Source organism: Lactuca serriola, chromosome 2, assembly GCF_051521515.1.
Source record: "Lactuca serriola cultivar US96UC23 chromosome 2, Lser_US96UC23_V15, whole genome shotgun sequence".
Lineage (NCBI taxonomy): Eukaryota > Viridiplantae > Streptophyta > Magnoliopsida > Asterales > Asteraceae > Lactuca > Lactuca serriola.
Genome location: NC_136409.1, coordinates 138721437 through 138734558, shown reverse-complemented (window position 1 = coordinate 138734558; position 13122 = coordinate 138721437). Strand labels below are relative to the sequence as shown.

General features: G+C 29.1%; 1 long non-coding RNA gene and 1 pseudogene across 1 annotated transcript; both read right to left on the bottom strand.

The window, feature by feature from the left end:
• Nucleotides 1-1295: 1295 nt before the first annotated feature.
• On the bottom strand, nt 1296-9450 carry LOC145086858 (uncharacterized). Its single transcript, XR_013700660.1, has 3 exons — nt 8439-9450; nt 5765-5910; nt 1296-1580 (listed from the first exon to the last, which is right to left on the bottom strand). It is a non-coding gene; the product is annotated as an uncharacterized LOC145086858 (long non-coding RNA).
• On the bottom strand, nt 8610-9347 carry LOC145089609 (putative serine/threonine-protein kinase PBL25 pseudogene; annotated as a pseudogene).
• Nucleotides 9451-13122: the final 3672 nt, after the last annotated feature.

The window sequence follows — 13122 nt, the reverse complement described above, 5'->3', positions numbered from 1 at the left end:
ACTTAGGAAGTGCTACGGAAAGGGAGAGAGGGTTTGGGGGTAATAGGAGAGAAAGAGGTTGAAAGGTGTGAGTTTTGGGGATGATTTACACCTTTATTTATAGGCTGTCCGGAGCCTCTCACATCTTTAGACATGGCTCTCACGTCGTGAGACATGGCTCTCAGATGTGAGCCTTTCGTAGGCACCAATGTGTAGCCTGGTGCTGACACGTGGCGCAGGACACAGGTAAAACAACCAACCTTTAAAAATTCATAACTTTCACATACGAGCTCCTTTTTTGATGTTTTTTATATACACACGTATGTAATGACAAGATCTACAACTCTCCTTTTGACTCCATCGGCTAATTATAGGCTGATTTTAAATTTACTAGTATGAGAAGATTACATTGTTTAAACGACCGTGTAAAATTCATAACTTCTACATACGAACTCCGTTTTCGTCTGTCTTTTTATAGTTAAAATATTATTAATGCGATCTTCAATTCTCAGTAAGGTTGCATTGGCTAAAAATCGATCGATCTAAAATTCGAATTCCGAGCTGTGCACTGCTATGCTAAATCTTAGAAAAATCGTAACTTCCTCATACGGAGTCAGATTTGGACGTTCTTTTTATGCATACTTTTGGTTTAACGTATATTACGAATTTCGTTTAGATTGCTAAGGCTAAAAAGTAATTTATCAAAAATTCACTTTTTACGTTACGATGTGCTGTGCCGGTTTAGCCGTAAAACTTCGATGGGCCAAACTTCTTCGTTATAACTCGGATTTCGGCATTCTTTATATGTACGAAACCCTTGTAACATATACTATAACTTGGTTAAGATTATTCATTCTAAATATTTTTTCATCAAAAATTCATTTTTGACACTTATTGTCTCTAAATTGACTAACCCGAATCTGCGGGCATTACAGATAATTAATGTCTTGACGATGAAACTAAAAGTCTTTAAAGTCATTAGTATTTGTGTGTGGACCAAATACACGAATCAATTTAGAAATCGATGAATAATGAATAAATAATCATACATTAAAGTAATTATCCATGATTTTGAGATGTAATCAAATCTTGACCAAAGTATCTGAAGTGATTTGTTTCTAATCAGTTTATTTAGTTAGTTTAATTATTAATTTCCTTGTGATATTATAATAAAAAAAAAACTCTTTTTACTGTTTTCTTTTACTTAGTATAACTTATAATAAAAAATCTTAATGTTAATTCATTACGTTTCCCAATTGTTCGACACATTTTCATGCCACAACAATATAATATATCACGATTAGGTACATTGCATAAGATGTGAAAGCTAGTTTATATAGAATTGGAATTACAAATTTAAACTAGTACATAAAACACACATAGTAAAATGATTGTTTAAGTTTAAAATTATGTTTTTTTTTTTATTTAGTCTAATTTTGAAAAAAAATATACAAATTACTTGGAGTGGTAACCATTTCTAAAAGCTTGTGGTGTGGTGTGGTAGTATGAATGTAACGAAGATAAACTGATAATAATAACGCTCTCACTCTTCAATTGAAAACCCAGAAGCAAAACGCCCTATCTTAATACTCCACGTTCTCCTAACCAATCAAAAACAAATATTCATTAAAATACCATACAAAATAAATAAATAAATAAATTAAAACACCATATAACTCTCCTTCTAACACGAACAATTACTTATATTCATTGCATCACCTTTATACTCTTGGAGAAATAAATCGTATTCATAAGACCAAGCTAAAACACAGACAAATGCATTCGAGCACTCTGAGCACCTTCATCCCATCTCAATTAAATTGCTATGGTGCTTCATGTTTCCCCTAACCATAACATCTTTAAAAACAATTTGGCTATTTTGGCGCCCTAACCATAACATCCTTAAAAATTTAAATGATAAGTTATTATATGTATTATCAAGTTGTATAGGTTAACTAAAAAGGATGTGGACTTTGGGATTAATCAACTTACATTCCAAATAATAACAGTAGCAATTTTACAAGACATAATTAGGCTTTCATGGTACTTGGCCTATAAACTATTTAGCCCTAAATTAGTGTTTCACCCCAATTATGTAAATGAAAATAAAGAAACTATTATTTACAAGTTTATAAGTCGGAAATAAAAATTTGTTTTCTTGATATATTTTTATAACTCTCGAATTGTAACACCCGTATTTTAGACTAACATTTACAAACTACGTATTACGTTAGCTATATAAGTTATCGATTTTATAATTTGTATTTTTTTAAGGTGTCCTTAGGGGTCCTCATTTTAAAATAAGTAATATATATATATATATATATATATATATATATATATATATATATATATATATATATATATATATATATATATATATATATATATATATATATATATATATATATGAAAAAAGTGAATATACCCTTAAGGGTATATAAGCTTAGGTACCCAAACTCACCATACTACATCGTTTTGTATCATATAATACATTCTAATTGTCCAATGTTCTTATAATTTAACTTCTAACTTGATTTACTTCAAAGATTTTTACAAATTACACATTTATCTTCCTCTTACACACACACACACACACACACACATATATATATATATATATATATATATATATATATATATATATATATATATATATATATATTGTAGCAACTATTGTGTTTTTAAATGCACCAATCACAAATTAGCAAATAATTAATTAAATCAAAAAAGGTATTTTTGGTTTTTTGCACTTGCAATTAAGGAAACAAAATAAATATATGACATAGTATCTTCTTTATAACCAAAGAGTCGGTTGCTTCACAGTTTCACCCGATCACCACACACACCAACAACTCACCACCAAATTCTTTGTTCTTCAAGGAATCAAAGGACTTCAAGATATTATACAGGTAATTATAAATTTCGTTATAGATTATTCGTTCTTTCATTTTTTTTATTCACCCTCCAAAAATAAAAATCGAGAACAAAATTTTTCCGTCGACACTGAATAGTACACAGGCTCCAACCGACAACCAAATTTTATTTCAATCGATTTCTACAGGCATCGCCCCTTTGTAATATATATATATATATATATATATATATATATATATATATATATATATATATATATATATATGATTAATTTCAGCTTTGTTTACTTCCTATATTTATTTGATTTTGGAATTCGATAACAATCAATTGAACAGTTGTGATTTCTCTCTAAATCGATTTCTTTGTTTTTCTATTTTTCACTATTTAGAAATCAATACAATTTATTTGTTTTTTATTTTGTAGAAATCAACAACATTTTGGGTAGAGTCAAACTAAATGAAATCAATATATTTTATGTTTATAATGCTAACCTGGAAACATTATGTTTTACTATTTGAACAAATATAGATGGATGACCCATAAATGTGAATATACAGTAAAATTTACATGTATTTTCTCAATTTGTTTAGTGGGTTTTTCGGGGTTTGATTATTTAATAATAACTTTATTCCATGATTGATAAAAAAAGCTTTATTCAAGGATTGATAATTGTTTTATATGAATTTTGGCTTGTTTTATGATAATGCCTAACAAATGTTTGTTGAAATGCTTGAAAGAGAATCTAAAGAATCTAACCATGTGATATGTCATGTTTAATGCACTAGAATGTTTATGCATATGGAAGAAAAGACTATGATTATGACAAAATACATTTATACATGCTTTAGAATGTTTATGCATATAGAAGAAAAGACTATGATTTAAGTATATTCTGTAATGTATTCTGTTATAATGTGTGTGTATATATATATATATATATATATATATATATATATATATATATATATATATATGCATTCTGTTAGAATGTCTTTTGAGAATGTTTGTTAACAACAAATATATTTGTTTAACTTGTAATATTAACGAGTAATGTATCTTATTCTTTCAGAATTGCATGGAGAAGGAATTCAATATTGATCATACACGAGAAATATTTGGAATCGAGTTCAACAAGTATGTATGTGAAGATCAAGTGGATTATATGGACCACTGAGAAGATTAAGTGTATTTGTTCAATAATTATATATTCAAAAATGATATTTTTTAAGAATTCTATTCATGTTTGATGATATTATGTTAGAATATGTATAGATATATTAAAATGTATAAGGATATTAGTCTGTAAGAATATGTATGATTTTTTATTTTGTTTCGGATGTGTATTATATATATATATATATATATATATATATATATATATATATTATTTATTTATTTATTTATTAAAGCGCTTGGGCAGTTTTAACAGAAACCTTTTCAAATTCATACTTTTGCCACTATACTTTTATTTATTTACACTTTTGTCTTAACCTTTTTTCAATTCATACTTTTGACAGTTTACTTTTATTTTTTCTACACTTTTGCCTTAACAGGAACAATTTATACTTTTACCACTTTACTTTTATTTATTTACATTTTTACCACAAAACTTTCACCTTTACTTCTTTACACTCTTCTTTACTTTTATTTCTTTACACTTTTGCCACATAACTTTCATTTTTACTTGTTTACACTCTTCTTTACTTTTATTTCTTTACAACTTTCACTTTTACTTCTTTACACTCTTCTTTACTTATATTTCTTTACATTTTTTCCACAAAACTTCCATTTTTACTTCTTTACACTCTTGGCACTAAAGTTTGATGATTATTTACACTAACGGCACTAAACGTTAACAATTTACAATGTTTGAACCGTAAACTTCTACATTTGTGACTTTTCTCCCATATTTTTTATATTTTCCCAAAAATGCTCAGAAAATTTTAGACTTTTGCCGGCATGTTTTATAAAAAATTGTTGAATTCAACCCTTTTTCTTTATTCTTTGTCATTTTGGTCTACAATATTCTTCATCCCTTTATTTTTTTCTAAAACGATTTGTTTGTGACTTTTTCTCATATGTTTTTTTACATTTTCTCAAAAGTGCTCCGTTTACTTAATCCATTTATAGTTTAGCCTCCCATTTTCAACATTTTTTTATTTTGATACTTTTCCATCTTTTATTATCTACCGAAACTTTTTAACATTCACACTTTTGCCACATGTTTTCTAAAAAGTTGTTAAATTCAACCCATTTTCCTTTATTCTTTGTCATTCTCGTCTACCATATTCTTCTGTCCTTTATTTTTTTTCTAATGCACATGCCTTTTCCTACTTAAAAATAAAATCATAGACCCAACTTGGATGTATATGAATAATAATCTAGAATTCTTAAATCAGGTTAATTATAGAAAATATCTGCATTGGAAATATATTCTGCTAGAATAAAATTGAAAATATATTTACTAGTTTATGTTTGGTATTCTGTCATTCTAACACAATAAAATCAGATTTTTAAATTTGAATTAATTTAAAATATTCAGATTTTTAAAAATAAAGGAATTAATTATCCCTAAAAATCCGAAAATTTCCTTTTTTAATACAAGTTAGTTGACTAAAATGTCCTTATGCTGAAATTTGTGTGATTATATAGTACATGTTACCCTATTGTAATATCATAGACCCTCAAATCATAACCTTTAATTCTATTCCATCTGGTGGTCCAGATGTGTGCATTTTGACACACAATAGTTAGTAAAAACAAAATAACTTAAGCCTATATATATATATATATACACACACACACACATGGTAAAATCTTTCATGTAGCTTTGTTAATGAAACCAAAGTAACATATGGTTCCACATATTATAGATTAGTAGCAATTTTCATCGAAAAGATTCACATACCTTCCATTTTGGTTACGAGAAGTTGAAGAACCTTCCTTAGATAGGTTTCGTTGTGAAAGAGAATGGGGGTTTGTAGGTATCCTTCTATTTTGGTTAGGAGAAATTGAAAAACCTTCTTGCCTGTGTGGTGGAAGCACAATCGGGTTCTGTGAATGTGCAATAGAGATACAATGTTAACAGGATTTGTGGAAAACCTATTTCATTAGCATGAACCATTTCAATTTCTTTTAATTATGATTATTTTCGTATATAAATATTCTTAGAAAAGTATTTGGTGTTAATAAATAATATTAGTGTAAAGAATCATTTTGATCCATTAGTTTCTTTAGTATGACTCTGTCAAGCGATATTTTTGTTAAATAAGATATAAAAAGAACTATTACACTTATATAAAAAAAAGATATCATTAACATTTTCGGTCTCCACGTCTCATCTCATCTCATCTCATCTCATCTTTATATACTTATAAATGAAGCATTTTTCATTTTACCACATTCATTTGAAACTCCCACATATTTTTCCTTTCACCACATTCAGTTGAAACTTCCATGACTTTTCAATTTCTTTCCAATAATAATTATAAGTTGTTTAATAAGGTTAAATAAATATCAAACCTAAAGTGTAATCATATAAACTAAATTTCAATATTAAAATAATATCTTTACTTCTACTTATAAAGTTATGTTTGTTAACTTTTAACATGTTATACTTAACTTATTAGTTTTAATATATTGTTGGATGTAAACCATTATCATTTTAAGGATACAATTTTGGAACAAGTTGTATAAAATACTTAAATTATTAATTTTGAGTATAAATTATAGGGTCAACGTAAATATAAATTTTAGTTTAACTTAAACAACCCAAAAAATATTTTGTAAATAGTTAAAAGTGAAAAATTGTGGTGTCTTTCTAATAATGATTATAAGTTGGTTAACAATGTTAAATAAATATAAAAAATAAAGTGCAATTATAAATAAACTAAATTTCAATTTTAAAATAATATATTTATTTCTACTTATAAAGTTATGTCTTTAACTTTTAACATATTATACTTAATTTATTAGATTTAAAATGTTTTTGTATGTAAACCATTATTAGTTTAAAACTACAACTTTTGAACAGTTTGGAGAAAATACTTAAATTGTTAATTTAAATATAACATTACAGTGTCAACTAAAATATAAATTTCAGTTTCACTTAAAAAACCAAAAAATATTTTTGTAAATAGTTAAAATTGATATATTATAGTGATAAATGCAAAAAATAAATTATAATCCCAATTTAACTAAATTATTTCCTAAATATATTTTTATAATAGTTAAAAGTTTTTAAATAAGTAGCTTAAAATAACTTACAATAATAATAGTTAAAAATTACTCTATATAAATGATTATATTGTTACCTTTAAAATCAAAAAACAATGTTTGATGTTTTAAGTAATTATAATGATAGAAATTAAAACATTAAGCAAATAAATTTTAAAAAATCAATTAACAATAACCACTATAAATAACATTAAATCATATATTATATTTAATTTTATTCATTTGTAACTCGCGGGTAGAAGTGATTCAAACGATTAAGATTATACAATTATAATAGATGTATATATTATCATATAATTCAAAATAATAAATATATTATATCAATTTAGTATATAAATTATTATATCAAAATTAACAACAACGTTATTGTTATATTTAAAAAACATATATTTATAAAGAATTTAACTATATAGGTGTTTCTGCACAACGCGCGAACATTCGCCTAGTTCTTTAATAAAAGAATACACAATAGCCACGTGACATGTTTCTACGCCTCCTCCAACTAATTTTCACACTTTTTTTTTTCTTATCTTAAATTTCTAAAATGCCCTTATTATATTTTGCCCTAATTTGAAGCTACTAAGTAACTAATTTCGACTTTCATATTCCAACTATATATATGAGTTATCAGCTCCTAAATACCTAGATTCTTGGTTGATTAGCAAAATCTCACTGATTTTACTCCTACACATCCATAAATCTAGCTAAAAACATTAATCACCCCATCTTTCTTCATTATCTCTCCTCTTCATCGATCCTCTCTATCAATGCCTTCAATGGTTGTGTTGCGATGTGTCCATCTCTAGAGCTTCTACCCACTATTTTTTTCTTATTCAAATACATACTCTACCCTTCCCTTCCATTTACAAAGAACATTCAGAACGAGAAATCAAGGCCACTGTCTCCAAACCCAAATATTTCATCCTCATCTATTGATCCCTTTCTGAAGGGTAACAAATAATATATTCAATAACACAAACACATCGGTTAACCTTCCGAAATATAATTTCAGTTCGGTTAACCATTTAAGAATTACAAGCAACTATTTGAGTTTTTCTAAAAAGCTTCTTTTGCCAAGAAGATATCAAAAGTAACTATAAGCTATGGCAAATCTAAAATCAAAATTTTAATTAAGACCTCCATTAACCAACTAGATATGACAAATTTAGATCAACTAATTTCATTTCTCATATAATAATATAAAACAAAATTTATCAATAAAAAATTTTGTTCTCTCTTTTTTTATTTATTTTATTTTATTTTTTTTATTTCCTTGAAATTATATAACAAAAAGTAGATTAAAAATCACTAAAACTAAATGAATAGAAAGGAAAAAAGTAACTTACTTGATCTTCGAGTGCTCTTTCATGTTCTGTCACCATCGTGTCCATTAATGGCCGTTGTTTAGTGTCCCGGGTCAAACATTCGTAAGCCATTTTTGAAAACACACCAAGAGAGCTAGGATGTATTTCACCCTTTATATCACGAAAAATAATTTTATTTAGGGTATTCTCATTTTAATGCTTGCGTACCAAATCGGTAAACGAATGATTCTTATCATTTTGCCCTAAACACAACCTCCCACACAAAACTTCAAACAACACCACACCAAATGAGTACACGTCTGTCTCCTTTGTTAGTATCCCAGTCTCAAGATATTGGGGATCACAATACCCAAGTGTGCCCGCAATATTATTGGAGATAACAAAGGTGTGTTTTTGGTTAGCTGGACCAAATTTTGATAGACCAAGATCTCCCATCCTTGCATTCCAGTTTTCATCTAATAAGATATTAGAACTTTTAATATCCCGGTGCAAAACTCTTTGTTGGGTTCCAGCAGGATTATGAAGGTATGCCAGTCCGCGAGCCACCCCGATGCATATCTTAAGGCGCCGAGCCCACGTTAGATCCTTGTTGTTGAGATGCAAGTCAAGACTTTTATTGGATGCAAACTCGTACACAAGGATCTTCTCATCATTTTTATTACAATACCCTAAGAGGGAGACAATATTTTGGTGCTTGTACATGGAAAGCATAGTGACCTCCTTCCAGAATTCAGAGTTTCCTTGCCCCATATTAAGATCTAAGCGTTTTATAGCAACTGTGGTCTGCCCCTTTGATAGGAGGAGTTCTGCCATGTAAACTTTCCCAAAGCCCCCTTCCCCTATGAGATAGTCTACAGCAAAATTATTGGTTGCTGATTCTATAGCTTCTAGTTGTATTTCGAGGTGTTTAAACTCTTCTAGGACGGACATTGTATTGATTTTTGGTCAAAACGAGGAAACAAGAATAAGAGTTCTAAAGAACTAAAGTTGAAGTGCGTGAAAGGTATAATATTGCATATACATAGTTGCTTGATAATATATACAACTTCAGGTCTTTTAGTCAACCCTCTCCGCCTTACATAATTGACGTTTATTAAGTATTTCTAAAATAATTATAAAAAATAGTATTATAAAAACTAGCATGGGTTTAACATGGTTAATTAATAGCTTCCATGTGCTTTAACGACGTTTGCCAGCTTGCAGAATGAGTATATGATTATGCTGTACCTATACAAAAGTCTCCTCCTAATAAAATATGCTCTTAGGTAATTAACGGGTTGGTTGGCTGGTTCAAATTCAATAATTGATTTTTTTTTTTAAATGTTACTATTCGTCTCACACACATATATACACATACATAATATATACATCTTTATCATAAGAAATTAAATAGGTATCAAGGTGTGGTATTAATTGGTTAAAACAATTAGTTATTGCTAAACATTGGTTTATAAAAATAAAGAAATTGGAGAAATTGCTTCGAAACATCTTCTTGAATTAGAATCACAAGATTCAGCCACTTATAATTTTGTTATCAAATATGTATGCGATTTTCTGGGAAATGGGAGGATAGAAATCAGACAAGAAAGTTGATGAAAGATAGAGGCGTTAAAAAAGTGCCTGGTCAAAGCTGGAATATTAAGGTCAAGAACACTGTTCATGGGTTCTTTGTTGGTGATCGATTACATCCGCTAGCTGATGAGATTTAAGATTATTTAGAGGTTATTACTAATAAAAAGGTCTTGGTCTTTTTCGATCGGTCCAGTCTTGTGGTCTTTTCGTACGTCTTTTTTCGGTTCGGTTTTTGGGTTTTTTAGTCGGTTTTCGGGTTTTTTCGGTCCAGTTTCGGTATGTATTGGTTTTTTGTTTCAGTTACAAGTTTTTCATTTAACAAATGTGTAATTAACATCAAAATAATAGATTAAACTTTATTAAAAATGATACACTAAAGTTTATTAAAAAATGAAGTTAAATAGTGTGTGATTAAAAATTGTGTAATTAACACAAAAATGATATATTTATTGGTCCAGTCTTGTTTTAGACCGGTCAGGTCATGGTCTTTTTTCGGGTTCGGTCCGCGACCGATTCTTTTATGCAAGGCTATACTAGACAGTTAAAGAAACTAATTATAGGTTACTTGGTAAGATGCTTCACCAGAATTGATTTCTTTTTGCTAAATATAATTTTGGTAATATTTACGTGAATTTTCAAATGCTTATAGTGTACTTTGTAAGAATCCTAATTTCTTTGAAATATGTACTATCCATTTCAAGTGTAATTTTTTTTTTTTTCTTTCAAATTTGACTTTATTTTATACTTATACAAACATATTTAAAAGAACGATAAAGATTGCCTATGTACCAAGTAACCACTTGATTTTTATCAAATTATTCCGGATCCTATCTCTATGCAAATTGGTTTTTTTTGTTTAATAACTATGATTTCATATATGTATATATAAATATATTTAAAAAACAAAAAATATTATGTAGTGTAGTTACAATCTATACAAGAAAACAGAGTATTGCAGGCAACTCTTTTAGCGGCGACATTAGATGAGACACATACACGTCTAGTGTCGCCGCTAAAAGTCAATGTCGTCGCCAAATGTGACAACTCGAAATTTCTATCTTGTACAATCATTCAACTCAATCAAAATCGGACTTGTTTCAACTATCTTTTAGCACTGTTTAAGGTCTGTTTGAGTGTTCTAAGCCTAGTATATCCAAGGAATGAGTATTAGGAAGTATTTGCTGAAGTTCAAAACCAACAAACAAGCCATAAACTCCATCATAAGGAGTTTACGGCCACAACACAGGAGTTTACGGTCATAAACTCAAGGTGGCCGTAAACTGTTCCTTCACTTTTCCCTCATTCTTCACCATTTCAAGTCAAGAAACCCAAATTCTCTCTCAAGTATCATAAGGATCTTCATTTTGATCTTAAAAAATGTAAGTGTTTCATCCTTTGATTAGTTGATACATCTCCTTAACTAGCATCACCCTTAGATTTCATCCATAAATTTCATCTTTTGGGTTAGATCTTTAAGAACACCAAGAACACACACTGGTTCTTTGGTTCGAAATCAACCCTTTTTAGCTTCCATATCGTAAGTATCCTTTCCCTATACTTGTTATCTAGTTGAAACACTTGATTTGCACCTTGAAAACATCCATTTCCCAAGAACAATAGGAGTTTACAGCCAATAGCATCTCCATTGGCCGTAAACCCTTGTTAAAGATGCATTTGTTGGCCATAAACTCCCTAAAGCTAAGCATTGAACCTAGAACACTTCCTTGATGCTTGAAAGGACTTTAAAACACTCTTTAGCACAAAACGTCATGAGTTTACGGTCGTAAACTCATAGGGCCGTAAACCCTATGGCCGAAAACTCTCAAGAAGCATACCATTTTGGCCGTAAACACCATTGTGTGGCCATACACCCCTTATATGCAATCTTATGTGACTCTAACACCTCCATTCAGGTGTTTCCTTGTCCTTAAGGTGTTTTCCTTTACATGATTAGTTGTATAAACACTAATTATATACATATATGTGTCATTATATGCTAAATAGGATCCGTGTGTGCTCGAGTCTTCACTTAGCATCCTATACCGATCTTACTTTCGCATCACTCGTTGTAGGTGAGTTCATACCCTTTAATCTACCTTTTAAATGGTTTTAAATGCTTTTATAAGGGGGGGGGGGATACAAGTTGAACATTATATTTATTGAATCAATCACATGTGATTAATAACTATCAAACATATGGATTTCTTATACTTCAAGATGTTTATCAAACAAACTATTTCAAAACATTGTATCAAACTCTTTTACATGCTAAACTCTTTATCAAACTCTTTTATATGCTAAACCTTTACTTTATTTCTTTTAAACTTAAATATTGTCAAAACCATGTCTATACATATATAGTTATATAAACAAGGTTGGAAGGACTTAGGACTGATCACTCACTTTATTTCCTGTTCCTTGTTTGGTAGTGGACTTAAAGTACCCTGTTGTTTGTCCGAGTGTCGTTTGAATCTTATTTATATATTATGTATATGCGTATAGATATAAAAGTTTTTACCTCAGTTCAATACCTTTGGGTAGCAAGGGTATACAAAAATACACAATTATTCAAACAAGATTACTAGTAAACTATAATAGGTATAGTTTAGAAGTCTACTACTCATTATTTCTAATACAAAGAAACATACAAGAGTCAGTTCATACATGAGCCAGTTCAAACATACTATAACGAGAAACAGAAGAACATACTATAAAGAGAAACAAAGAGGAACATACTATACACTATACAAGAGAACATACAATATACTAGTAAATAGGGAACATACTATACAAATACAAGAAAACTATAACACTAATGTGAGCCACTACTTCATGGCATAGCAACCTACAGCCGTGTCACGTTTTGTAACTAGAGTCTCCTGGAGGGAGAACGTGAGTTTGTGTATAGATCTATACTGGATTGACCATCCTACACCTTGCTGCTAGCTACAGTGGGACCTGCAGGTCTGCGGGTGACAAATGTCATACCTTTTTCGACGTCTTCGAGCATCGTGTTTTCACTAGTCGATCAAGTATGGTTACAAGCTCATCACATTATACCTTAATTAACAATTGGTTTAAGGTAATTAGTACAACAGTAGTTACTATATATACAATGCTATAATACTTCATT